Raw genomic sequence first — 25549 nt, forward strand, 5'->3', positions numbered from 1 at the left:
TAGAGCCTCTGGTGGTACTATCCAAACACCAGTAATTTGCTGAACAGAGGGGTGGGGCTAAGCTCACATGTGGAATGTCCTGTACATAGGTGGACACAGGAAAGTGGTGGAGCTTCTGGACAAAAGAGGGGACAGAGCTTAACCCTATACATGGCTGGACATAATTGGGCCAAGCTAAGTGCAAGGAAGGGCGGAGCTAACCCTACATCGGCAGTAGCCTGTACATGGCGGGGTGGAGCTAACCTTACACTAGAAGTGGCCTGTACATATCTGGAACAAGGGAGAGGGTGGAGCTAACCCTACACTAGGAGTGGCCTGTACATGGCTGGACATAGGGAGAGGGCGGAGCTAACCCTACACCAGGGACTGGCCTGTACATGGCTGGAAATAGGGAGAGGGTGGAGCTAACATACACCAGGCGTGGCCTGTACATAGCTGTACATAGGGAGAGGGTGGAGCTAACCCTACACTAAGACTGGCCTGGACATGGCGAGAGGGCAGAGCTAACCCTACACTAGGAGTGGCCTGTACATGGCTGCACATATGGAGAGGGTGGAGCTAACCCTACACCAGGAGTGGCCTGTACATAACTGGACATAGGGAGAGGGCAGAGCTAACCCTACGCCAGGAGTGGCCTGTACATAACTGGACATAGGGAGAGGGCGGAGCTAACCCTACACCAGGAGTGGCCTGTAGATAACTGGACATAGGGAGAGGGCAGAGCTAACCCTACGCCAGGAGTGGCCTGTAGATAACTGGACATAGGGAGAGGGCAGAGCTAACCCTACGCCAGGAGTGGCCTGTACATAACTGGACATAGGGAGAGGGCGGAACTAACCCTACACCAGGAGTGGCCTGTACATAACTGGACATAGGGAGAGGGCGGAGCTAACCCTACACCAGGAGTGGCCTGTACATAACTGGACATAGGGAGAGGGCGGAGCTAACCCTACACCAGGAGTGGCCTGTACATAGCAATTTTCTGACTTGCTTGACAGCAATGCCGATGTTTACTGATCTGGTCTGTTGTAGTGAATGTTCTCATGCATGCTCTGTGTCACTAGATTGATTTGTGGCATGTCACCCAGTGACTATATTATGTGATGACAGGTACTGTACAGCCTTTCCTTGGGAATCGGTTGCTTGTTGTGCCATTGTTCTAGGGCAGAGGGTGATGGACTCCAGAGGAGGGTTCCATCTGACAGGTCCAGGCAGTAAAGTAGATTAATAACAATTTAATCGGATTGCACAAGGGCACTAATAAAGTGTGCGTGGGTGGTTTTCTTTTTCTTTTTTGCAAGAGGCTAGTTTTTAAAAACTGTGAAGAACTTTGGTAATCTGAATTAGTCACCAATCGGATTCAGTTAAGTGTTTGGGAATAACACAACATTGCTGTATCAACTGTTACACAAGCTATACTGTGTATACACGTGTGTGTGTGTGTGTATGTGTACAGGCACTCCTCACCCAATGACCGAGTTCCATTCCTATGACTTGGTCACTTGGTGAGGAGCAGCCCCTTATCAGCATTTCAAGCATACTAGACTGGTAGTAGAGGGTTTGTGTCAGCCATATTTAGATATTAATATTTTTTTTTTTTGTATCAATAATAGCATTTTTTATTTTTTTTGGTATATTTCTAAATGTTTATACAGTAGTGTACTGCTGTTTCCCAGACCAAAGTTCTCATACAGCACATGATACTGACTGGTCAGGGAGCTGGTCATAACTCTGAACGGTCGTTAAACTGGTAGATTAAGTGAGGAGTGTCTATTTTATTGCTGTTTCAATGTTGATAAAGAAGAAATTCAGGTATAGATTTTATTGCATAGTTCCATTGGTCCAGCTCTGACGGATGCCTTACCTGGAGGATCGCTGTGGAAGTGGAGAGTCACTGTAGTGGTCATCGCTACTACAATGATCGCCACTGTCCTCTAGGTCCTGTTCTGGGCAGCTGCACTGCCACATAGTGACCACAGGGGGTCGGCACAGGCGCCATTTATAGAACACCTTGCATTTTTCTCTATGAACTGTTCTCTGATTGGACGAGGTGCCATACCTGGAATTCAACTTTAACTACTTTTTTAAATTTGGATTCATTAAATTTAACAAGATGTTTGTGTATGTTTTATAAAAGTTTGGCATGAGGTGATCTAGCTGTCAAATAATTAAGACTTTACATGCACAGTGTCTTTTCATTAACCACTTGCCCTCCGGAAGATTAACCCCCCCCCCCCTCCTTCATGACAAGGCCACTTCTTGCGATACTGCACTGTTTTAACTGACAATTTGCATGGTCACGCAACGCTGTACCCAAATAAAAGTTGTCATTTTTTTTTTCTCCATTTTTTTGATCACCACTGCGGTTTTAATTTTTGACGCTATAATCAAAAAAAGACCAACAATGAAAAAAATATATATATTTTTTTACTTTCTGTTATAAAACACATCCAATAAAAAAAAAAAACACTTTTTTTATTTCATCATAAACTTAGGCCAATATGTATTTTGCTACAAGTTTTTTGTCAAAAAATCCCAATAAGCATTTATTGATTTGTTTACTCAATCATTATAGCGCCTACAAACTATGTTATATAGTTATGGAATTTTGTATTTATTCTTATACTAATAATGGCGGCGATCAGCGACTTTTATAGCAGGACTGCGATATTGCGGCGGGAAAACTGACACTACGGGAACCAGTGACCCCATATACAGTGATCAGTGCTAAAAATATGCAGCCACTGGTACTAATGACACTGGCTCGGAAAGGGGATAAACATTTAGGGAGATCACACGGTGTGTGTGCTGCTTTCACTAAGGGAAGAGATGGATTTTAGTCTCTGCTTTGCAGCAACACAAACGTCAAATCTGGTTTTCATAGGCAGAGCTCCATCCTTCGAGTTGTTGCCCAATAATGCCCAATAATCGGCGGGTGCTGACAGACACCATGTCCGGCAGAAGCAGCCAGGTGGTACGCGCACCCCCCACCCCTGTAGGCATAAGTTCAGGATCGTGTGTGTGTATGTATGTATGTATGTTATATATATATATATATATATATATATATATATATATATATATATATATATATATATATAATGTGTGTGTGTGTGTTTATATATAATGTATATTGTGATCTGGCACAGAGCTGCCACCCTGTAGCAGTAAAACAGCTATAGGGCAGCCAGCAAGTGATAACATGAGAAACATGGATTGTTGTAAATAATGAGAAGCTGTTGTGTATTGTAATGACAACCTATTGTATGACTACGGCGTGAATCTGACTTGTGCTCACATGACATATGTAAGCAGGTAGTCAGTGATTAAGACTAACATACCACAATGAATGTTTACTCAGACTAGAAACAGTCCTTAGTCATTAGAAGTCTGTGTGTGTATATTGGAAATCACTGTAGAAGTCCTGTGTGTATATACCCGAGATAGCAGGCATGCTGTGTAGAGATACTTATTATTGAGCTAAAGTTGCCATATAAAGGCTGGCCATACACAATACAATCTCCTTTAGATTTTCCAAAACATTGTAATATGACTACAAACCTAAATAATTCAAATATAATCCTATCAGACAGACCCTTGCACTTAAAGTGGATGTAAACACTCCTATTCTACTTTGTTCCTGCTGCCTTGGGACCTACCCTTGGCTGGATAGCACTGTATGCTCCTGATGCTTTGATTTGTACATGACTGTACTTACTGTAGTATACCTGTAACGTAATGCTGATTTGTCTACTTTGAAACTTTTTGCTGTTTAAAAAAAAAAAAACTCAGAACACCCAGTGAAGTGAACAGCCTCAGATGATACACAGAGATTTACCAAATCTCCCTACATAGGTTTTATATCCATATCTGCTGTGTTCACATTTATATACAGTTTAGAAAGCTGAGATTGTGTTAGGAGATTTTCTCTTCCTGGTTAACACAGAGTGTGATGTCTGGGCATACAGCCAAGATAGTTATCATTGCTGATTGGAAGAAAGGCACACACCCCTCTCCTCATAGGCAGAGACTCTCAGAGCTGTTTTGTAATAGGAGCTGCTCTCTGCTAATCTATTTTAGCAACCTTTGACAAAAGATTCAGGCTGTTTTTGTCTAAAAAATCAAAACATATGTCAGGAGTTATCAGGCTGATAACAGAGGAACCGTTCAGACGAGAGCTATGGGACTTGGCTCATTGAAAAGAGATAACAAAATACTGCAGATATATGTGCCCAGCTCAAATTTCATGAATCGGGTTTACATCCACTTTAATAGTAGACCTAAAGGAGATTGTACAATCAGATTGTTTGATGTATGGTCAGCCATAAAAGGTGTCCTATTATAACAGTTTATTTATTGCGGCGTACTTTGGATACAATATATAATGAGCTTGGCTAAGAAATTTCAGTGCTTAAAGCATTTTCAACATTTTTGTCTTACTTTGGGGGTAGATTTAAAAAAAAAATTAAAGTCTGTAAAGATCTTATTTATTCATGTTTCTGACTTTCATTATGTCTAAGTTTAAAGTGTCCCTGTTACCTGTAAGGCCTGGTTAACATCTAATGCATTTTTTGGTACTTTTTGCAGAAACGCACTACAGTCCATTTAACATGGTTTCCTATGGGACACATTCACATCTAGGCTTTTTTTTTTTCAGCCGCTGCGTTTTTGGAAAGGGTCAGGGACTTTTTTTAAATGCAAAACGGTGTGTTATTTGTTCAATAGACTTTAATGGTAATGCTGCATAAAAGCATGTAGTGCGTTTTTGACGTGCTTTTGGTCTGTTTTTTTTTATCTGCCTAACAACAAATTGGGCAAAGAAAAGGGCCTCAAACGCGTGTGCATAAACGCAAAAAATGTATTAACAGGGGATTGTAGTAACAGCAATAACTTATGGCAGCAGGAGGGGGGCGCAGAAACTGGTACTGGTATGAGCTGACAGGCGGGGAGGGGGGGGTGGACAGAGGAGAGCAGAGTATAGCTGCGGATGACTGAGGCACATAAATTGACCACGGTGTCAGGGCTCGGCAGCCAGGATAAACTGTGGTCAGTTTACAGGGGGAGGGCATAGCCAGGCAGGATCAGCCTGGTATTTCAGGTGATAGAGGGGGCCAAATGACACAGCACCAGTGCTGTGCTGTATAACATACTTTAACCACTTACCCCCCGGACCATATTGCTGCCCAAAGACCAGAGTACTTTTTGCGATTCGGGACTGCGTCGCTTTAACAGACAATTGTGCGACGTGGCTCCCAAACAAAATTGGCGTCCTTTTTTTCCCACAAATAGAGCTTTCTTTTGGTGGTATTTGATCACCTCTGCGGTTTTTAGTTTTTGCGCTATAAACAAAAATAGAACGACAATTTTGAAAAAAATGAATATTTTTTACATTTTGCTATAATAAATATCCCCCAAAAATATATAAAAAAACATTTCTTTTCCTCAGTTTAGGCCGATACGTTTTCTTCTACATATTTTTCGTAAAAAAAAATCGCAATAAGCGTTTATTGATTGGTTTGCGCAAAAGTTATAGCGTTTACAAAATAGGGGGTATTTTTATGTCATTTTTATTATTTTTTTTACTAGTAATGGCGGCGATCAGCGATTTTTTTTTTTTTCCGGTACTGCGACATTATGGCGGACACTTTTGACACATTTTTGGGACCATTGGCATTTTTATAGCGATCAGTGCTATAAAAATGCATTGGATTACTATAAAAATGCCACTGGCAGTGAAGGGGTTAACACTAGGGGGCGGGGAAGGGGTTAAGTATGCCTGGGTGTGTTCTTACTGTGGGGGGGGGGGGTGGCCTCACTAGGGGAAACACTGATCCTCGGTTCATACATTGTATGAACAGAAGATCAGCATTTCCCCCGCTGACAGGACCGGGAACTGGGTGTTTACACACACAGCTCTCGGTCCCCGCTCTGTACCGAGCGATCGCGTGTGCCCAGCGGCGATCGCGCCCGCCGGGCACGGGAGTCGGGGGCGAGCGGGGGGCCGGCGTGTGCGCGCCCCCTAGTGGCGGCTGGGAGAGAGGACGTCATATTACGTGCTCTCGCCCAGCCGAGCCAACTTGTCGACGTATAACGGCGGTGGCCGGTCGGCAAGTGGTTAAGGGATCCCTTAGTTATATAAAAAAAAAGTATGAAATACTTGCCTTAGAACAAAGCTGTTGCAGCAGCGCCCGAACACCGCTGGGGCGGCTGACATTTTCCCTGGAGTTTCTTCCATGTTCGCAGGCTCTGGCACAGTATTTGGCTGAAGCCGCAATGACGTCACTCCCACACAGGCGTGCGGGAGCCGCTATTCATGGCACAGGGCTCTGGCACCCATGGCCACTCCTTCAGAGTGCATGCACCAGTGATGTCACTGGCAGCATTTAATGTAAATGTCTCCTAAACGGTACACATTTAGGAAATATTTACACTACCTATAGGTAAGCCTTATTATAAGCTTGCCTACAGTGGGGGAAAAAAGTATTTGATCCCCTGCACACTTTGTCCGTTTGCCAAATGACAAAGAAATGTCAATCTATAATTTTAATGGTAGGTTTGTTTTAACAGTGAGAGACAGAATAACAACAAAAATATCCAGAAAAATGGATTTAAAAAAAGTTATAAATTAATTTGCATTTTAATGAGTGAAATAAGTATTTGATCCCCCTATCAATCAGCAAGATTTCTGGCTCCCAGGTGTCTTCTATAGGTAATGAGCTGAGATTAGGAGCACTCTCAAAGGCCCCTTTCACACTGGGGCGGGATGTGCGGTGGCGGTATAGCGCAGCTATTTTTAGAGGCGCTATACCTTCTGAATTGCCGCGGAATTCGGCCGCTAGCAGTGCAGTATTAACCCCCGCTAACGGCCGAAAAAGGGTTAATGCCGCCGGCAATGCTCCTCTGCAGAGGCACATTGCCGGCGGTATTACCGCGGTCTCCCATTACTTTCAATGGGAAGGAGCGGTAAACACACCGCTCCTCTCTCCGCTACAAAGATGCTGCTGGCAGGACTTTTGGAGCGGTCCCGCCAGTGCATCGCCTCAGTGTGAAAGCCCTCAGGCTTTCACATTGAGAATGCAGTGCAGGAGTTTTTCAGGCGCTATTTAGGCGCTATTTTGTCTGAAAAACTCCTCAGTGTGAAAGGGGCCTTAAAGGGAGTGCTCCTAATCTCTGTTTGCTTCTGTGGACGGGTGTTTTTTATACAGGTAACAAGCAATCCGATTCCAATCTCTCCACCATGGCCAAGACCAAAGAGCTGTCCAAGGGTGTCAGGGACAAGGTTGTAGACCTACACAAGGCTGGAATGGGCTAAAAGACCATCGCCAAGCAGCTTGGTTAGAGGGTGACAACAGTTGGTGCGATTATTCCCAAATGGAAGAAACACAAAATAACTGTCAATCTCACTGGTCTGGGGCCCCATGCAAGATCCCACCTGCAGTTTCAATGATCATGAGAATGGTGAGGAATCTGCTCAGAGCTACATGGGTGAATCTTGTCAATGATCTCAAGGCAGTTGGGACCATAGTCACCAAGAAAACAATTTGTAAGACACTACGCCTTGAAGGACTGAAATCCTGCAGAACCGGCAAGGTCCCCCTGCTGAAGAAAGAGCATGTGCAGGACCATCTGAAGTTTTCTAATGGACATCTAAATGATTCAGAGGAGAACTGGGTGAAAGTGTTGTGGTCAGATGAGACCAAAATCAAGCTCTTTGGCACCAACTCTACTTGCCGTGTTTGGAGGAGGAGGAATTCTGCCTATGACCTCAAGAACACCATCCCCACTGTCAAACATGGAGGTGGAAACATTATGGTTTTGGAGGTATTTTTCTGCTAAGGGGACAGGACAACTTCACTGCATCAAAAGGAGAATGGACAGGGCCATGTACCGTCAAATCTTGGGTGAGAACCTCCTTCCCTCAGCCAGGGTATTGAAAATGGGCCGTGGATGGGTTTTCCAGCGTGACAATGACCCAAAACATACGGCCAAGTCAACAAACAAGTGGCCAAAGAAGCACATTAAGGTTCTGGAGTGGCCTAGCCAGTCTCCAGACCTTCATCGCATAGAAAATATGTGGACGGAGCTGAAGGTTCGAGTTTACCAAAAATTGGCTTTGAAACCTTAACTTGGAGAGGATCTGCAAAGAGGAGTGGGACAAAATCCCTTCCGAAATGTGTGCAAACCTGGTGGCCAAACAAAGAAATGTCTGACCTCTGTAATTGCCAACAAGGGTTTTGCCACCAAGTACTAAGTCATGTTTTTCAAAGGGGTCAAATACTTATTTCACTCATTAAAATGCAAATAAATGTATAACTTTTTACTTATATTTTTGTTGCCCTTCTGTCTCTCACTGTTAAAGCGGAGGTTCACCCAAATAACAATTATAGAAGACCAAATTCTTTATACTACCAGCATGTACTTTTTATTTTTTTTAGGCTGTACCTTATAATCTATATTTGCAATCCGGCTCCCGGGTACTTCTCCCGCGGGAGTAGGCGTTTCCAAGCTGAGCCGCAATGTAATCTGGGCGTTCGCCCAGATGATTGATGTCCATCAGAAAATGTTCCCCCCGGCGTATAAGACCCCGCCCCCCATATTGCGTAGGCACGTCATGGAGTTTCCGAAAGGAGCCGAACAGGTAAAGCTGCGAGTCGGCTCTATACGGCGCCTGCGCAGTCAGCTCTACACGGCTCCTAGTCGCTGCGCAGACGCCGTGTAGAGACGACTCGCCCCTTTACATGTTCGGCTCCTTTCGGAAGCTCCATGACGTGCCTACGCATTACTGGGGGTGGGGTCTTATCCGCCGGGGGGAACATTTCCTGATAGACATCAATCATCTGGGCGAACGCCCATATTACATTGCGGCTCAGCTTGGAAATGCCTACTCCCGCGGGAGAAGTACCCGGAATATAGATTATAAGGTATGTAAAGCCTAAAAAAAAAAAAAGTGCCGAATTTGGTCTTATATAAATGTTATTTGGGTGAACCTCCGCTTTAAAAAAAAAACTACAAATAATTTCTTTGTCAGTGGGCAGGGGATCAAATACTTTTTTCCCTCACTGTATAGGAAAATGTCGTCGGAGAAAGTTTATTTCCTCCTTTAAAGGGGTGGTTCACCCTAAAAACTACTTTTTTTTTTTTTTTTTTTTATTACACTGGCCCCCCACATTACAATACGATTAAGGCTATTATTTATTTATTTTGATGCTGTACATACCTTTTGTACAGCATATTCACCCGTGGCTTCCGGCTTGCGAGTCCCGCGGGAGTGGGCGTTCCTAACATGGTGGTGATTGACGTTTTGACCAAAAACGAGCTCCCCCCCGTCGCGTAAGCCGCGTCACGATTGGCGAAAGGAGCCGAACGGCGATGCGCAGTATAGCGCCGACTCGCCATTCGGCTCCTTTCGCCAACCGTGACGTGGCTTACGCGACGGGGGGAGCTCGTTTTTGGTCAATCACAGACATGTTAGGAACGCCCACTCCCGCGGGACTCGCAAGACGGAAGCCACGGGTGAATATGCTGTACAAAGGTATGTACAGCATAAAAAAAAAACTAATAGCCTTAATTGTATTGTAATGTGGGGGGCCAGTGTAATAAAAAAAAGTAGTTTTTAGGGTGAACCACCCCTTTAAGCATACAACCAAAGTTTATTACTCAAAGCATATGGTAGATGACATTTGCGTTTACAAACGAGCGGATCTCCCACATGGTTTTTAAACCAAAAGTCTTTCTTTTATAAGAGATTATTCCTTTTAGTAATAGAGATTTGTAGTCTGCCATTAAAATACATTAAAGGCCTCAGAAGGGTTAACCTCCTTGTCTTTGTAAAGACTGCTAATCTCCTGAACATGCTAATGCCCTAAATGTGAAAATGCTAAGTGCCCAGTGCCACTGACCTAGAAAGATCAAGAGAAAGTCAGATGTCCTTTATGGGAATACTTGTTCTAGGTCGGCACACAATATACTGCAGATAGGTCATCACCAGAAGCCGCCATATTTGTGTCTGGACAGTACTATTGGTGAAATCCACTACTATCTGTGACTGAAAAGAAATCAGGCAGTTTATAGCAAGAATGAATGGAAACGTTCATGCCTAAGTAAATAGTCTAAACAAATATTTCAGCGTTACGCCAATATCCTTCACATTTATGCATCACTGGAAATTACATAAACAAGTGAGTGTGCACAAAAGGCGCTTTGTTTGATAACGCCGACATTCCAGCAATTCAGTCACCAAGCAGAGCAGAAATATTAAATAGCAATGTCAGCAATCTGCAGATGAGGCCTCATGACAGGCATTTACATAAGAACGTGGTATTCACCTGCACTACAATCCTGCTTTAGGCTACAATCGCACTTCAAATGAAAGTTTTCAGGGTTTTTTTTTTTCTTCCTGAGAACTTTTTTATTTCTGCATATTTTAACCACTTAAAGGGGTTGTAAAGGTAAAAAGATGTTTCCCCCTAAATAGCTTCCTTTACCTTAGTGTAGTTCTCCTTCACTTACCTCATCCTTTAATTTTGCTTTTAAATGTCCTTATTTCTTCTGAGAAATCCTCACTTCCTGTTCTTCTGTCTGTAACTACACACCGTAATGCGAGGCTTTCTTCCTGGTAGGGGTGCAACGGATCACAGTTGATCCGTGATCCGAACGGGTCACCCCCTTCGGATCGGAACACACTGTGATCCGCGGATTGCCACGGCTCCGGAGCTAGGCCGAAGCCGCGGTCTTTCCTAATGTTACGGCGGTGGCTCCGGAGCTAGGCCGAAGCCGCAGCCTTTCCTAATGTTATGGCCGCGGCTTCGGCCTACCTCCGGAGCCGCGACCATAACGCTAGGAAAGGCCGCGGCTTCGGCCTAGCTCCGGAGCCGCCGCCGTAACATTAGGAAAGACCGCGGCTTCGGCCTAGCTCCGGAGCCGCGGCCATCTTGGTACACCCGGCGGCGGCCCTCCTCTGTTTACACCCACAGAGGAGGAGCCCGCACTCGTGGGACACGCCGCTCGTCTGTCGGTACTAGCTGGGGGGGGGTCACTGTCCTGAGCAGGGGGGTCACTGTCCTGAGCAGGGGGGTCACTGTCCTGGGCCGGGGGGGGAGTCACTGTCCTGAGCCGGGGGGGGGTCACTGTCCTGAGCCGGGGGGGGGTCACTGTCCTGAGCCGGGGGGGGGGGGTCACTGTCCTGAGCCGGGGGGGGGGGGGGTCACTGTCCTGAGCCGGGGGGGGGGGGGGTCACTGTCCTGAGCCGGGGGGGGGGGTCACTGTCCTGAGCCGGGGGGGGGGGTCACTGTCCTGAGCCGGGGGGGGTCACTGTCCTGAGCCGGGGGGGTCACTGTCCTGAGCCGGGGGGTCACTGTCCTGAGCCGGGGGGGGGTCACTGTCCTGAGAAGGGGGGTCACTGTACTGAGAGGAGGGGGGTCTCTGTACTAAGAGGGGGGGGGTGTCTGCACCGAGGGGGTACTATAGTTGGTGGGGGGGGAGGAGGAGATGTGGATATTACAGTGGGGGAGTTTTTTTTTTTTTTGCCGATCCGAAAAATTATCCGATCCGTGACTCCTGATCCGAGGAACGATCCGAACCGTGAGTTTTTTGATCCATTGCACCCAGGGCTGGTGCAAGGATTTTTGACACCCTAGGCAAAGCCTCATTTTGTCGCCCCCCCCCCCCCCCTGCCGCCATTCGCTCCGCCCCTCACTGAGATTTTTGTGGTGCCTCTTCACCTATTTCTTTAGCTGTGGTCCACAGGCCTGCACCTGTGCCTCTGGACCCAGCCAAAAGACAAACTAGAGGATGTCACCGGCTCACTTCCTCACACCAGCTGTGGTCCGGCCCCTCCCCCCACACCAGTTCCCACTCTGTACCCCCTGCACATCTGCCCCCCTCCCCCCACACCAGTTCCCACTCTGTCCCCCCCCCACACCAGTTCCCACTCTGTACCCCCTGCACATCTGCCCCCCTCCCCCCACACCAGTTCCCACTCTGTCCCCCCCCCCCCCACACCAGTTCCCACTCTGACCCCCTCCCCCAAGTTCACACTCTGTACCTCCTCACACACCTGCCTGTCCCCCCACACCAGTTCCCACTCTGTCCCCCCCCCCCACACATATAGATCTGTTCCCCCCCCCCACACACATATAGATCTGTTCCCCCCCCCCACACACATATAGATCTGTTCCCCCCCCCCCCACACACATATAGATCTGTTCCCCCCCCCCCACACACATATAGACCTGTTCTCCCCCACACACATATAGACCTGTTCCCCCCCACACACATATAGATCTGTCCCCCCCCCCCCCACACACATATAGATCTGTCCCCCCCCCCCCACACACATATAGACCTGTTCCCCCCCCCCCCACACACATATATAGATCTGTCCCCCCCCACACACACATATATAGATCTGTCCCCCCACCCCCACACACACATAGACCTGTTCCCCCCCACACACACATATAGATCTGTCCCCCCCCACACACACATATAGATCTGTCCCCCCCCCCACATATAGATCTTCCCCCCCCACACACATATAGATCTGCCCCCCCCCCACACACATATAGACCTGTCCCCCCCCACACACATATAGACCTGTCCCCCCCCCCCCACACACATATAGACCTGTCCCCCCCCCCCCCACACACATATAGACCTGCCCCCCCACACACATATAGACCTGCCCACCCACACACATATAGATCTGTCCCCACACACACACAAACTAGTTCCCCCCTCTGTACACAGTGCAATGCACTATAAATGTGACAGCAGAGTATATATTTTTTTTCTTTTGACAGGGACAGGTGCAGCACTGAGTGTCATGCCTGTGTGTGCTTCCACGATGTACCTGAGCCAGCGGCGGTGAAGGCTGAAGTTGAGCGGCCCGTCTGCCTACTCTGAGTCTTCTCACATGGGGGGGGTCAGACATCGCGGCGGCGGCAAGCTTCCGTCACCATCTCACCCTCCCTGGCCGGTTCCACCATCTTATCATCATGCAGCACTTCTGCTCCGCTGCTCTTCCTTGTCATCCCGGCTCTCTCTATCCCCGCATCTTCTCACTGCCGCTGCTACGGCACAGGCACTGCAGGCTGGGATAGAGTGGCGAAGGTGATGTCTGTCTCCACAGGCGCAATCGCCCCCTATCCTGGCGGCTGGCGCCAAAAGGCATGTTTTTTAAAAATGACGGTCCTGGAGGTATTTTAATAATCCGAATCCCCAGCGAGTGGTTGGGGATCCGAATTTTGCCGCTCCCCCTACCCTGGCGCTCTAGGCAGCCGCCTGAATTGCCTATGCCTAGCGCCGGCCCTGATTGCACCCCTACTTCCTGGTGTGGAGAAAGCCTCTTGAGGGGGGAGGGGGCGAGCAAGAGGGTCAGGACACTCTCTACTTTGCAGATAGAGAAAGGAGCTGTGTGTTAGTGGGCGTCCTGACACTCCTGCTCGCCCCCTCAAGAGGGGGGCAGTAATTGTGATGCATCGCAGAATCGAATCGTGGATAGGATAATCAAATCGGGAGACCAGTGAAGATGTGCACATTTACTGCCCGCCGTTCTCCTCCCCTCCTCTACTGTTCTCTACTGACGTCATCGAGGGTTGCCAGCACCTCCCCCTGCAGCTATCACATCAGGACATGAGACCACCGAATGGCGCTCTGAAATAAGCTGTTATATGCACTGCGGAGCTTACTGTTTTATATATCGGTGGGAACTGTAGAAAAAAAATGTTTTTCCGTCTTAACAAACCCTTTAGGCTAGGTTCACACTGCTGCGAATTCAAAATCGCAGTAAAATCGCGATTTTGCGGCTGTGGTTTTGAAGCGATTTCGGCCGCGATTTAAGAGACATCTGTGCAGGGTTCAATGTAAATCGCGGCCCGAAATCGCAAAAAGTAGTACAGGAACTACTTTTTGAAATCGGTGCAGCGCCGCAGATGCGGTGTCGCACCGATTAGGACGGTGCCATTGCCGGCAAATGCCGCCGATTTGAGATGTGAAATCGCATCTCAAATCTTACCCAGTGTGAACCTGGGCTTAATCACGGATGTGAATATAGCCTTAATTGTACCAGAGGATGGCAGGAAATACAGAGTGTTGGATGCATGGCCCCAGAAACTCACAAACTGGACTCTGCTTCATTCCCTACTTACACATGCATGGTCTGTCCTCTCTCACAACTTGACTTTCTGCAAGAGAGAGAGAGCTGACCGACACAAACTTTTTTTCCTTTACTAATAGATGCAGTCACTGTCACATTTGTATAAACTGTATGTAGCATCACCTACCTACAGTTGTGCTCATAAGTTTATATACCCTGGCAGAATTTATGATTTCATGGCCATTTTTTAGAGAATATGAACGATAACGCAAAAACATTTCTTCCACTCATGGTTAGTGTTTGGCTGAAGCCATTTATTATCAATCAACTGTGTTTACTCTTTTTAAATCGTAATGGCAACAGTAACTACCCAAATGACCCTGATCAAACGTTTACACACCCCCATTCCTAATACCGTGTCTTGCCCCCTTTAACATCAATGACAGCTTGAAGTCTTTTGTGGTATTTGTGGATGAGGCGCTTTATCTTCTCAGATGGAAGTTATTTACAGTGGAAATAAACTTGGAGTTAGGCTTTAGTCTGGGTTTACACTGGTGTGATGTTAGACATCGCAAGTGATTTGCACTGCACTGCTGTACAGATCACATGCGATTCAGCCATACAGATTAACACTTAAAGCGGGGGTTCACCCGCACATAACACTTTTTCCCCTTGGATTCCTGCTTGTTTTGTCTAGGGGAATCGGCTAGTTATTTTAAAATATGAGCTGTACTTACCGTTTATGAGATGCATCTTCTCCGCCGCTTCCGGGTATGGGCTGCGGGACTGGGTGTTCCTATTTTGATTGACAGTCTTCCGAGAGGCTTCCGACGGTCGCATCCATCGCGTCACGATTTTCCGAAAGAAGCCGAACGTCGGTGCGCAGGCGCAGTATAGAGCCCCACCGACGTTCGGCTTCTTTCGGCTACTAGTGACGCGATGGATGCGACCGTCGGAAGCCTCTCGGAAGACTGTCAATCAAGAAGGAACGCCCGCTCCCGAAGACCCATACCCGGAAGCGACGGAGAAGATGCATCTCGAAAACGGTAAGTACGGCTCATATTTTAAAACAACTAGCCGATTCCCCTAGACAAAACGAGCAGGAATCTAAGGGGGAAAAAAAACATAATTGGGTGAACTCCCGCTTTAAGTGTGTTTTATATTTAGAAAGCTATGTTAATATTTAGCACTTTTTCACAACATACTAACAATTTTCTATGGCGTTTGCACATTTAGGGCTCGTTCACATTAGACCTTATGCTACAACAGGCCGTTCTAGTACAATATGCAGGCTGGTGTTCGATATGTAGTGTTACAAAGCAAGGCAATGTTTGCCGCTTTTTTTTTTTTTTTCCCCCATTTTAGACGAAAAATACATTTAATTTGTCTTAAAGCACTGCTGCTGTGTGGTGAGATGCGCAAATATGAGGTGTGATGAGAGGAAATGCAACGTAAACTCTTCTGCTGCTAACCAGAGATGAAGGGGAGTAGAGAGGAGACAAGTATGAGCATCTGCGCAGGCTGACATTAAAGTGAACATGTTGCTTTGCCCTACATAGGAAAAGCACAAGTGTACTTTACGCCGCTGTAGCGATTTTTTTATTTTTTATTTTTTTATTTCACCAATGAGAAAAGTTTACAGCCATATACTAAACTTCACCGCGTGGGGGGATATGGGGTCCCCTTCGGGGAAAGCACTCACCAGATGATTAATTAAAAACCGCGTTTCAATATACCATATCTCTGTCAGTTAGTTGATTGGATCAGCATACCGCTCTATCTCCTTGATCACCGTGTAATTTTCACTCTCCAGATAATGGCAGTTACATAGGGGAAGGAAAAAATCCACATAGCGCAATATAGTTTTGATAAAATTTAATTTCACCCAAAAAACATATAAAAGCGTATCCCCTTAAGACAACATGCGTACCAGATTGGTGAAATAGTCAGGCAAATAAATATAATTGATGTGGATGTTAGTGTCACTCTCACTGTTACTGGTAGGACCCCTGAAGACCGCTTGGAACACCTTCCTGTAGCTTGCTTTTTGGTTTCCTTTACCAGGTGGAGCGCATGACATCACTTCCGGTCGGGATGCTGGATAGCAACGCTCTGACGTTTCGTCCGTTCGGACTTCCTCTAAGAGCGTGCTAATCCTATGCATCCCCCGGAAATAAATAGCATTGAGCCGCCCTTCAGCCAATGACGGAGCTCCGGATGGTGCTGACACTCCCTCCGTGTGTCACTGGTGTATTCCTCCTCTCCTGGTGCCGTGTGTAACCACGCCCCCGGAGGGGAGGAGATCTGCGAGGCTGTGCTTTGTACTGCGCTCCCATTGCAGCTCACTGCTCCCACCATAGAGCCCGTTCGTGAGCGGAGACAGGGAGCATTGCAGTGTATGCTATTGTCATCAGGGGGCTGGAACAAATAAAAGGAGCTTGAACGCTCCGTGTGAGGCGATCTGTCAAGTGAGGGATTATCCGCACTCCCCAGAACAGCCACTGACACATTTAAATTGGACATATTCATACCATATCATGGGTGCCCTGAAAGCATCTCATATATAGATGATTAGTTTATAGTATGTACACGCCCAATTGGTCTGTACAGCAAAACATAAATAAATAATATATGATATATGTGCACATATATCATATATTATGTGCACATATATGCACATATATCATATATTATTTATTTATGTTTTGCTGTACAGACTAATTGGGCGTGTACATACTATAAACTAATCATCTATATATGAGATGCTTTCAGGGCACCCATGATATGGTATGAATATGTCCAATTTAAATGTGTCAGTGGCTGTTCTGGGGAGTGCGGATAATCCCTCACTTGACAGATCGCCTCACACGGAGCGTTCAAGCTCCTTTTATTTGTTCCAGCCCCCTGATGACAATAGCATACACTGCAATGCTCCCTGTCTCCGCTCACGAACGGGCTCTATGGTGGGAGCAGTGAGCTGCAATGGGAGCGCAGTACAAAGCACAGCCTCGCAGATCTCCTCCCCTCCGGGGGCGTGGTTACACACGGCACCAGGAGAGGAGGAATACACCAGTGACACACGGAGGGAGTGTCAGCACCATCCGGAGCTCCGTCATTGGCTGAAGGGCGGCTCAATGCTATTTATTTCCGGGGGATGCATAGGATTAGCACGCTCTTAGAGGAAGTCCGAACGGACGAAACGTCAGAGCGTTGCTATCCAGCATCCCGACCGGAAGTGATGTCATGCGCTCCACCTGGTAAAGGAAACCAAAAAGCAAGCTACAGGAAGGTGTTCCAAGCGGTCTTCAGGGGTCCTACCAGTAACAGTGAGAGTGACACTAACATCCACATCAATTATATTTATTTGCCTGACTATTTCACCAATCTGGTACGCATGTTGTCTTAAGGGTATACGCTTTTATATGTTTTTTGGGTGAAATTAAATTTTATCAAAACTATATTGCGCTATGTGGATTTTTTCCTTCCCCTATGTAACTGCCATTATCTGGAGAGTGAAAATTACACGGTGATCAAGGAGATAGAGCGGTATGCTGATCCAATCAACTAACTGACAGAGATATGGTATATTGAAACGCGGTTTTTAATTAATCATCTGGAGAGTGAAAATTACACGGTGATCAAGGAGATAGAGCGGTATGCTGATCCAATCAACTAACTGACAGAGATATGGTATATTGAAACGCGGTTTTTAATTAATCATCTGGTGAGTGCTTTCCCCGAAGGGGACCCCATATCCCCCCACGCGGTGAATTTCTTTGTGGTGATTGGAGCACATATCATTGATTCTTCTGATCTGGTTACTATACACAGCACATACAGCAATCCAGAGGTTTGCAGCGCTGCTGCAGGACTATATACAAGCTCTGTACGAGCATGGTTTTATTTTTCTGTCTTTTTACATGAACTATTTTATTTAAGCAGCTGCTATCATAGTTTACAGTGTGTTCTATTTTTACAGATTTTATGATTATTTCCGAATTTTTAGAATCATCCTAAGCGCAGGGCTGTACTGAAATTGGGAGGCCTGTTTTTAGTTTTTTAGTACTTTGCATACTATATACTAAACTTCCATTGGTCGTCATAACTGCATGTAAATTGGATCTCAACTTTTATCACTTTAGGTCACAGTAACATCGGGGGAGTGATGCCTAAGATGATACAATTTTGAAGTCTAGTTTACATGCAAAAATGGATGAATTCTTGTAGTATATGGCTTATTGTTAAAAGCCCATGACCTGTATACATGTATTTGTACATTCTAGCCTTGGAATTTCATAGCTAGTGCTAAATACTTTGGAGAGAAAGTTGAGTAATCACACAACGTAAGATACCGTTTGTTGTTTTTGTGGTTGGCCAGCTTTCATGCCTGTGTTGCATGTTCTCAAGCAATGAATATAGAACATGAACCTTTATAAGGAAAAGCCAGAATTGTTTTAGGTCTGTGTGTTTTTAGCTTTATTTTTATTTTTTTTTAAAAGATTAATTGAACAAGCTGAAGTTGAAAGCTGATTGGCTACCATGCACAGCTGCACCATATTTTGCACTCTCCAATTTGCTAGACTGTGTTCACACTGGTGTGATCGCAGACATTGCATGTGATTCGCACCGCATGCCTGTGCACATCACATGCGATATCTGTGGTGCAAATTCAGCAATCGAATTCAGACCAAAATGGAGCAGAACCATTGTTTTTTTTTTTTTTTTTTTTTGTTCGCACCGGAATCGGTTTGCATAGTCGTGTGATCCAATTCCATCGGATTTCGCACTGCGTTCTGCGATCTGATTTTGGAGGTGTCATTAACTTTTATATTGACACCCACAGCTGTTTACAGCAGTATAAACTGCCTGCGAGTCAGATGCGATGCTGGAACCCGCACACTAATCGCTCTGGTTCCTGCATCGCACCAGTGTGAACCCAGCCTAAACGTGCTTTTTACAGTTGGTTGAAAGTGAAAAGGATCCTAGAGCTTGGCATACTGGCTTGACTGGAGAATACAGCCAATTGACATCATCTTGGTTCTCCAAAGCATTGTTAAACAAATTCAAGTCTGTAACCACTTGGCGTTGGGATTTAAGCAAGAGAGTTAAGCCTCGTACACGATCGGATTTTTATCGGACAAAGCATAGGACTTTTGTCCGAGGGGCGTTGGCCAGGAACTTGTCTTGCATACAAACACTAAGGCTCCATGCACACCGAAGCTGATACACTGCAGTTTATTGGCGTTTTGGGCTTTTTTTTTAAAAAAAAGCCTGTAACGGAATGACCCGGGACAAACAGACTTTGTAAGGATGAGGGGTACTCCTGTACCGGCGTCACCAAGGAGTCTTATGTCTAGCGTCACCTTATGTCCGATAGGGCCATAGGGTGACTGAGAAATTATATCCTAAATTACAGGACAGGGGACATCACTGATAGTTCATATTGCAGGATCTTGAGATATTGCAAGTTGTTGGTTAATTGTGACCCAACCAGTCAATAGTGACTAATTTCTATGATTAGCCCTGGCTAGTGACATGCTAATTCAGTCTGCTTCTGAAAGACCTCTCATTGTGTGATGCTGCTTTGTGTGAATTCTATTGATATATAAGATGTGGAATGGAACTTGCCAAGCTGTATGCGGAGACAGAACGTCTGTTTAGGGATGTGGATTGAGAAGACATCATTGTGTGATGGTGTTTTGTTTGAGTTCTGTTAATGAAGGAATGTGCAGTGATTAGATGATGATAATTATAGGCCGGCGCCGACATGTCTAAAATGTTTAGCAATTAGCCATCTGAAGGTGTATTGAAGCCCCCCCAGGGTGTGGGTGGAGAGTTTGATTGTTCCTGTGCCTTGAAAACTGTATCAAATCTGAGAGTGAACCATTACAGTTGTCTTGCATTTGAAACCAGAGAACACGGAGCAAGTCTCGTTATTCTGGGAAATGGGATGCCTGCTGGTTTGTCTGTGTGTCAGATGAGCTGTCGTAGTTGATGGAAGGTCGTAAACGGTGGTGAACGTTACAAAGCCCATAAACTGAACTCTGTTAGCCTATGTGCCCATGCACACATGGGTGTTTTTATAGTGTTAATGAGCTTTGGAGTTTATTGGCTTTTTTCTGAACACCCAAAATTTGCGTTCAAAGTGCTGTTTTTCGGTGGAAAAAAATGCTCAAACGCTGGCGCCAGCGTTTTTTTGGCGTTTTTATCCATTGAAAAAAAAAAAAACAGCTAAACAACGTTAAAAGGCTCCCTGCATAGCTACTGGCATTTTTTTATAGCTTTTTTTTTTTTTTTTTTAGCTTCGGTGTGCATGGAGCCTTAATTGTCGGCCAACAAACACAAAACTACGTGTTTTTCGGCTCTTTAGTGCCACCCTTTGGGCACCTTCTGCTAATGTTGTGTAGCGCCTGCTTCTGTTGGGCTGGCGCTGCTTTAAATTTAGGGGGAAGTCTGAGAGTTAATTGACTCGGACATGTATAATTTTTAGCAAATTTGTCAAATTTGACCACTATTGTTTGCCTGTGGTGTCGTTGCTACTCCAGGCCAAGGGTGGAAGCAGCTAGGTCAAGGTGATTTGGGTATTTCCAAGGACATCTCCGGGACAGATGTCCTTGGACAGGGGTGGTCGATTCTGGTTTGTCGTCCCACCACCCCGTGTGGCCCTCCTGGCCGGGGGTGCGTGTTCCTGTAATCCTGGCTCCGGATCATGATGGTCCGGGGTTGTGATCTGTTAAGTAGGTCCAGTAAGAAGATTGGGTCTACGTTTTCAAGGGTGATCCTGTGCTGTCCGTCCTGGAGGAAGGACTTTGCTTGATGAAGGACCTTTGCTTGATGAAGGACCTATCTTGGAGAGGACCAAGCAAGAGGCTGGTGTCTCGAGAGAGGCCTTGACCATCATCGAAGGATGCACCGTTTACTGAAAGGCTTGACGGTGATCACCTGTCAGTTCCGAGTTCTGCAAGAAGTTAAATCCGGAGAGATCCGGGTGTTGAATCCTGTGCTACGAGGATTTCGGATTGAAAGTGTCTCCATCTGTGGGAAGGTCTGTGGCAGAGACTGTACCATATTCCGTGTGTCATTCCGGCTGCTAGGCCAGTGAGAAAAACCTATCCGGGTGTGCAATACCCAATCTGGCTAGAGTGGCGGCAAGAAGTGTTTCCTAATTGAAATACTGCACCTGAACCTATTTACTTGTTACCCTTCCTCCTCTTCATTCACTTATTTTATTTCTTTACCAAGTTCAGCAAATCTTAAAAAAGAAAGTGTAAAGTGTGGACATTGAACTTTTTCAACTCTCATCCATTACCCTGGACGGCGAGGAAATGGAGGTAACATGCTGCCCGAAAATATCCAGCAGCTCCTTCGGGGGTAGTGCTGCAGTTGTGTTTGGTGAGCATTGCTTCCGAGCATGCATGTTTGTACTTTGGAGTTTTGTCAGACGGAATTGTGTACACACGATCGGATAATCCGACAATACACATTTGTTGGCAGACAATTTTTTTTTTTTTAAATTGTTTATTCATAACAAGAAATGGGTCCACATGAACCACAGTGTCAGTACAGGCAAGTCAACAACAACCTGGAAATACATACATATGCAGGGGTGTGCGTATGCCACACCCAACTTATTACAATGGTCAAAATGACATCTACTAGTCCCATGTGAATCAGTGGAGCAGGTATCCGGTTATTGACATAGTATGCATTAGATGCAGCAAGTCTCTATGGGCCCCACCTCCCGCTTTCGTTTTATTTTCCTTATATTAGAGAGTCCTAAGAATGGAAATGGCAGTAGAGAGATGGGGGGGGGGGATAGAAGAGGACTACAGGCAGTTTCCCCAGAGCAGCAGAAAGAAGGGGGGGGGGGGGACTCGCGAGCATGAACGGTCGTCTCGTTTCAGTGTCTTGCATGGGCCACCGGATCCGCAAGGCGGACTGGTCGACTCCAGAGGGTGACCATCCCCAGGAAAATCTAAAGGGTTCCCCTGAGGGCCTGCCCCTCCTCGGAGTACGTAAAAATGTTCCAGAGTTGCCAGGTCTTGGAGTATAATTCGTGTCTGTCTTGATTCGTGAGGATTAAGTCCTCCATTCTGTTGATATCATCCACTTTCCCCAGCCACATAGCTACTGTCGGTGGGTGTGGGGACTTCCAACACAACGGAATGCACGCCTTAGCTGCATCCAGAAGGTGACGAACAATTGATTCTTTATATATGCGTGTGGGGGTGTCGTATGCGTGTAAAACAAAATACGCCGGATCATCGGGGATTGTTCTATCTGTAATTTTTTGCGATATACGTCTGATCTCCTCCCAGTACGTCTGTAGGCTTGGGCATGACCAGAAAATATGCAGCAACGTGCCTCTATCCGCTTGACACCGCCAGCACAGATCTGACTACGTCGGGAAGAGTTTACTTAGTAGGGCTGGGGTCCTATAGGCAGACAGTTTTTTTAAAGCATGCTATCCCACATTTGTCCACGGAAAATTCAACAACAATTGTCTGATGGAGCATACAAACCGTTGGATTTTCCGACAACAGCCTGTCGTCACACAATTCTCGTTGGATAATCCGATCGGGTGTATGAGGCTTTAAGGTGGCCATAGATGGATCGAAATTGGGCTGGTTCAGCAGTGGCTAGTCGAAATTTCAATCCATTTGACTTCTGTTCAACTGCACTGTTGGATAAAAGTAACTCAATAGGTAACTTGAGTTAACTTGCTAAAGGTTAAATGATATTCTTGTGTAATATAGTAAGGGATGTTGGCAACCTACCACCCAAAACTGAGTTGACTCCAATTGCTGACAGCATTGAATTCTCCCCAATGTGACACAGAGGGCAAAAAAAAAACCATTGTCTAACCATTTCTAGTCAAAACCTAAAAAATAGAGGCTTTTGCTAAAGCAGTGGTTCTCAACTCCTATCCTCAGGACCCACTAACAGGCCAGGGTTGCAAGATAACCGAAATACATCACAGGTGATATCCTTTGCTGCTCAGTGATTGCAGTATTCTGGTCTCTCCAAGGTAAATACTTAAAATCTGGCCTGTTTTGGGGTCCTGAGGACAGGAGTTGAGAATCACTGGGCTAAAGCAGGCCATACACGGTCGAATTTCGAACACATTTTATTTTCAAAATCAGAAAGTTAGTTTTTTTGTGATCCGATGCTGCCACCATTGATTTTCGAAATTCAGCCGACCAAACCTTCATGTTGCCGGGAATATTTGTTTCTCCCTGGGAATATTTGTTTCTCTCTGGGAATATTCTTTTCTTGCACATGCGCATTTTTTTTCCTATTACATTTCTCGCACGATTCTCCAATCATTGATCAGAAAATCGTTAGTTTTTCAAAAAATTTCCAACATGTCGGATTTCTCAAATTTGTTTACCGCACGAAAATCGGCTGTTGCTGCAGCCCACTAACGGTGCGAAATTCGTCCGAAAATTCTTTGATATGATTTTCTAAAGGAGATTTCTTTAGAAATTCCAACCGTGTATGACCGCCTTAAAAATACATGTCCAATCGTTTCTTAAAAATATTGTGGTACTATAAGCTCTAACAAGCAGGGCCCCCTGATTCCTCCTGTAGTGTATTGTAACCGTACTGTCTGCCCTGTTGGCTCATCTATATAAATCTCGCCAAAAAGCCAGAATCAGCCTTTCATGATTTTGCTTTAAATGGGTTAAGATCCCTTTTTTACGAAGTAGTAAACACCCAATAGGGGACCGGATTTGGTCCCATTCCTATCAATAATGAAGACATATTGTGAGTGGAGTTGCAATTTCAAGCCATGCTAATATATTCAAATATGTTGTATTCTTTTTGCTCACTGTCCTAATGTAACCTCAAAGTTAGATAAGAAAAAAACGGCATAGTTGGGTACTGGCTTATGTAGAATTCCTGGAAATGTTCTGCTGCCAAAAGTTCTTCGAAAGTCTCTCTGGGAATTTAGCCTTGTACAAACTGTCCTTGTTCCTAATGACGATTTCTATGTTGAAATCTGCTGAACTTCCCAGTACTGTGTGGGCTGCTAAACAAATTGGAAAACCTTCTGAATAGAGCAGCGTGATGTGGTTTGTTTGTGTTTTTTGCTCCGTCCCAATGGCGATGTTGTAGTGTTATAATGGACATAGCACAGTTGTTTTCTATGGTGCTTGTTTGTTATCTTGCATGCAAATGATTTGGATTGCCTGTGTTTTCCTTTTGATTGTCTGCCTGATTCAGGTCAATGGATGCACACAAAAAAAAGACTGACTGAGGTCCATCACATTCTGACAGATGATGCAAAGCGCTTTGTTCATCTAGCCAGTGCTGCAGAATAAAAATACAAAAAAGCAAACGGTTGTATCTTCAAAAGGAGAGGTCAGCAAAGACTGCTTCCTTATTGCACAAATACAAAACCTTGAACCAATATACCATCGCGGTTATTCTTAAAGAAAAAGTAGAGCCAAAGCTATTTTGTCCATACTTCTCCTGTGGGTCACTTTGTTCGGCACTCCTGTGACCGGTAATTAGCCGACAAACAAACTAAAGTCCACTGTTGGCTGACGTCACTCAGCCAGTCCACTCAGATCCCTGGTTTGGCAGCTGGCTTAGCCCCTCAATGTGCCACTGAGAGCCAGAGTCATCCGCTCCTGCCACAGTCCAGAGCTCCAGTGAGCACTGGAGGGGCAAAGCGGAGAGCCTGTCGGGACGGGGCAGGGCGACACGATCGTTTAGCTTGAAGATCTCTGTTAACATGACATGATGATATTAGAATATCGTGTTTGTCCACCCACCACTTTCATACTGCTTGATGACAACATTCCTATCCACTTTTCTCTGGTCCATTACTCTCTCCTCACTGCATAATGCCGCAGGAAGGCTCGGGGAACATTGTTTGAGGCCTGATTCACACCTATGCAGGTTGCAGTTTGTATATTCCAGGTGCAGTTTGCATTTTTCAATACACGTTTTTGATCCTTTTGAAGTCTATGGAACCAAAAACCCACCCTGCTGCACCCTGGTTCTTTGCATAAAATGCAGATGTGAACGTGACCCCTAGGAAACCATGTTAAATGGACTATAGTGCGTTTCTGCAAAACTGAAAACGCACTAAAAAATGCATAGGTGTGAACCAGGCCTACATTTCTGAACAGGGAGGGTGCAGATGCAAGGTGGCCATGGAGTGGGATAAGTGAGAGATAAGTAATTGGAGGTGGTTTGGGTATAAAGGCCAATTAGGGAGGCTGTTTTTACGTTATATCATACCCACAAAAAACAAAACGGTTTTACCTACCAAATTATTTGTAACTCTATTTAGGCATTATTGTAACGTCCCACTACATATCCAGAAGGGTGACAAATTTGACTGCCTTCTGTGCCTCTTGTCTGCTCATTGAACTATGAGTGAGCACCATCATGCTGTGGAGGTTCCTCCTGTGCTGCTGGCCCCATTGTTTGAGAACAATT

General features: G+C 45.6%; 1 protein-coding gene across 2 annotated transcripts in view; it reads left to right on the top strand.

Moving 5' to 3' along the window:
- ABHD5 (abhydrolase domain containing 5, lysophosphatidic acid acyltransferase) overlaps positions 1-25549 on the top strand; it is a 70759-nt gene that overhangs the window by 602 nt on the left and 44608 nt on the right. The window lies entirely within an intron of this gene.

The sequence above is a fragment of the Rana temporaria genome, chromosome 5, assembly GCF_905171775.1.
Source record: "Rana temporaria chromosome 5, aRanTem1.1, whole genome shotgun sequence".
NCBI lineage: Eukaryota > Metazoa > Chordata > Amphibia > Anura > Ranidae > Rana > Rana temporaria.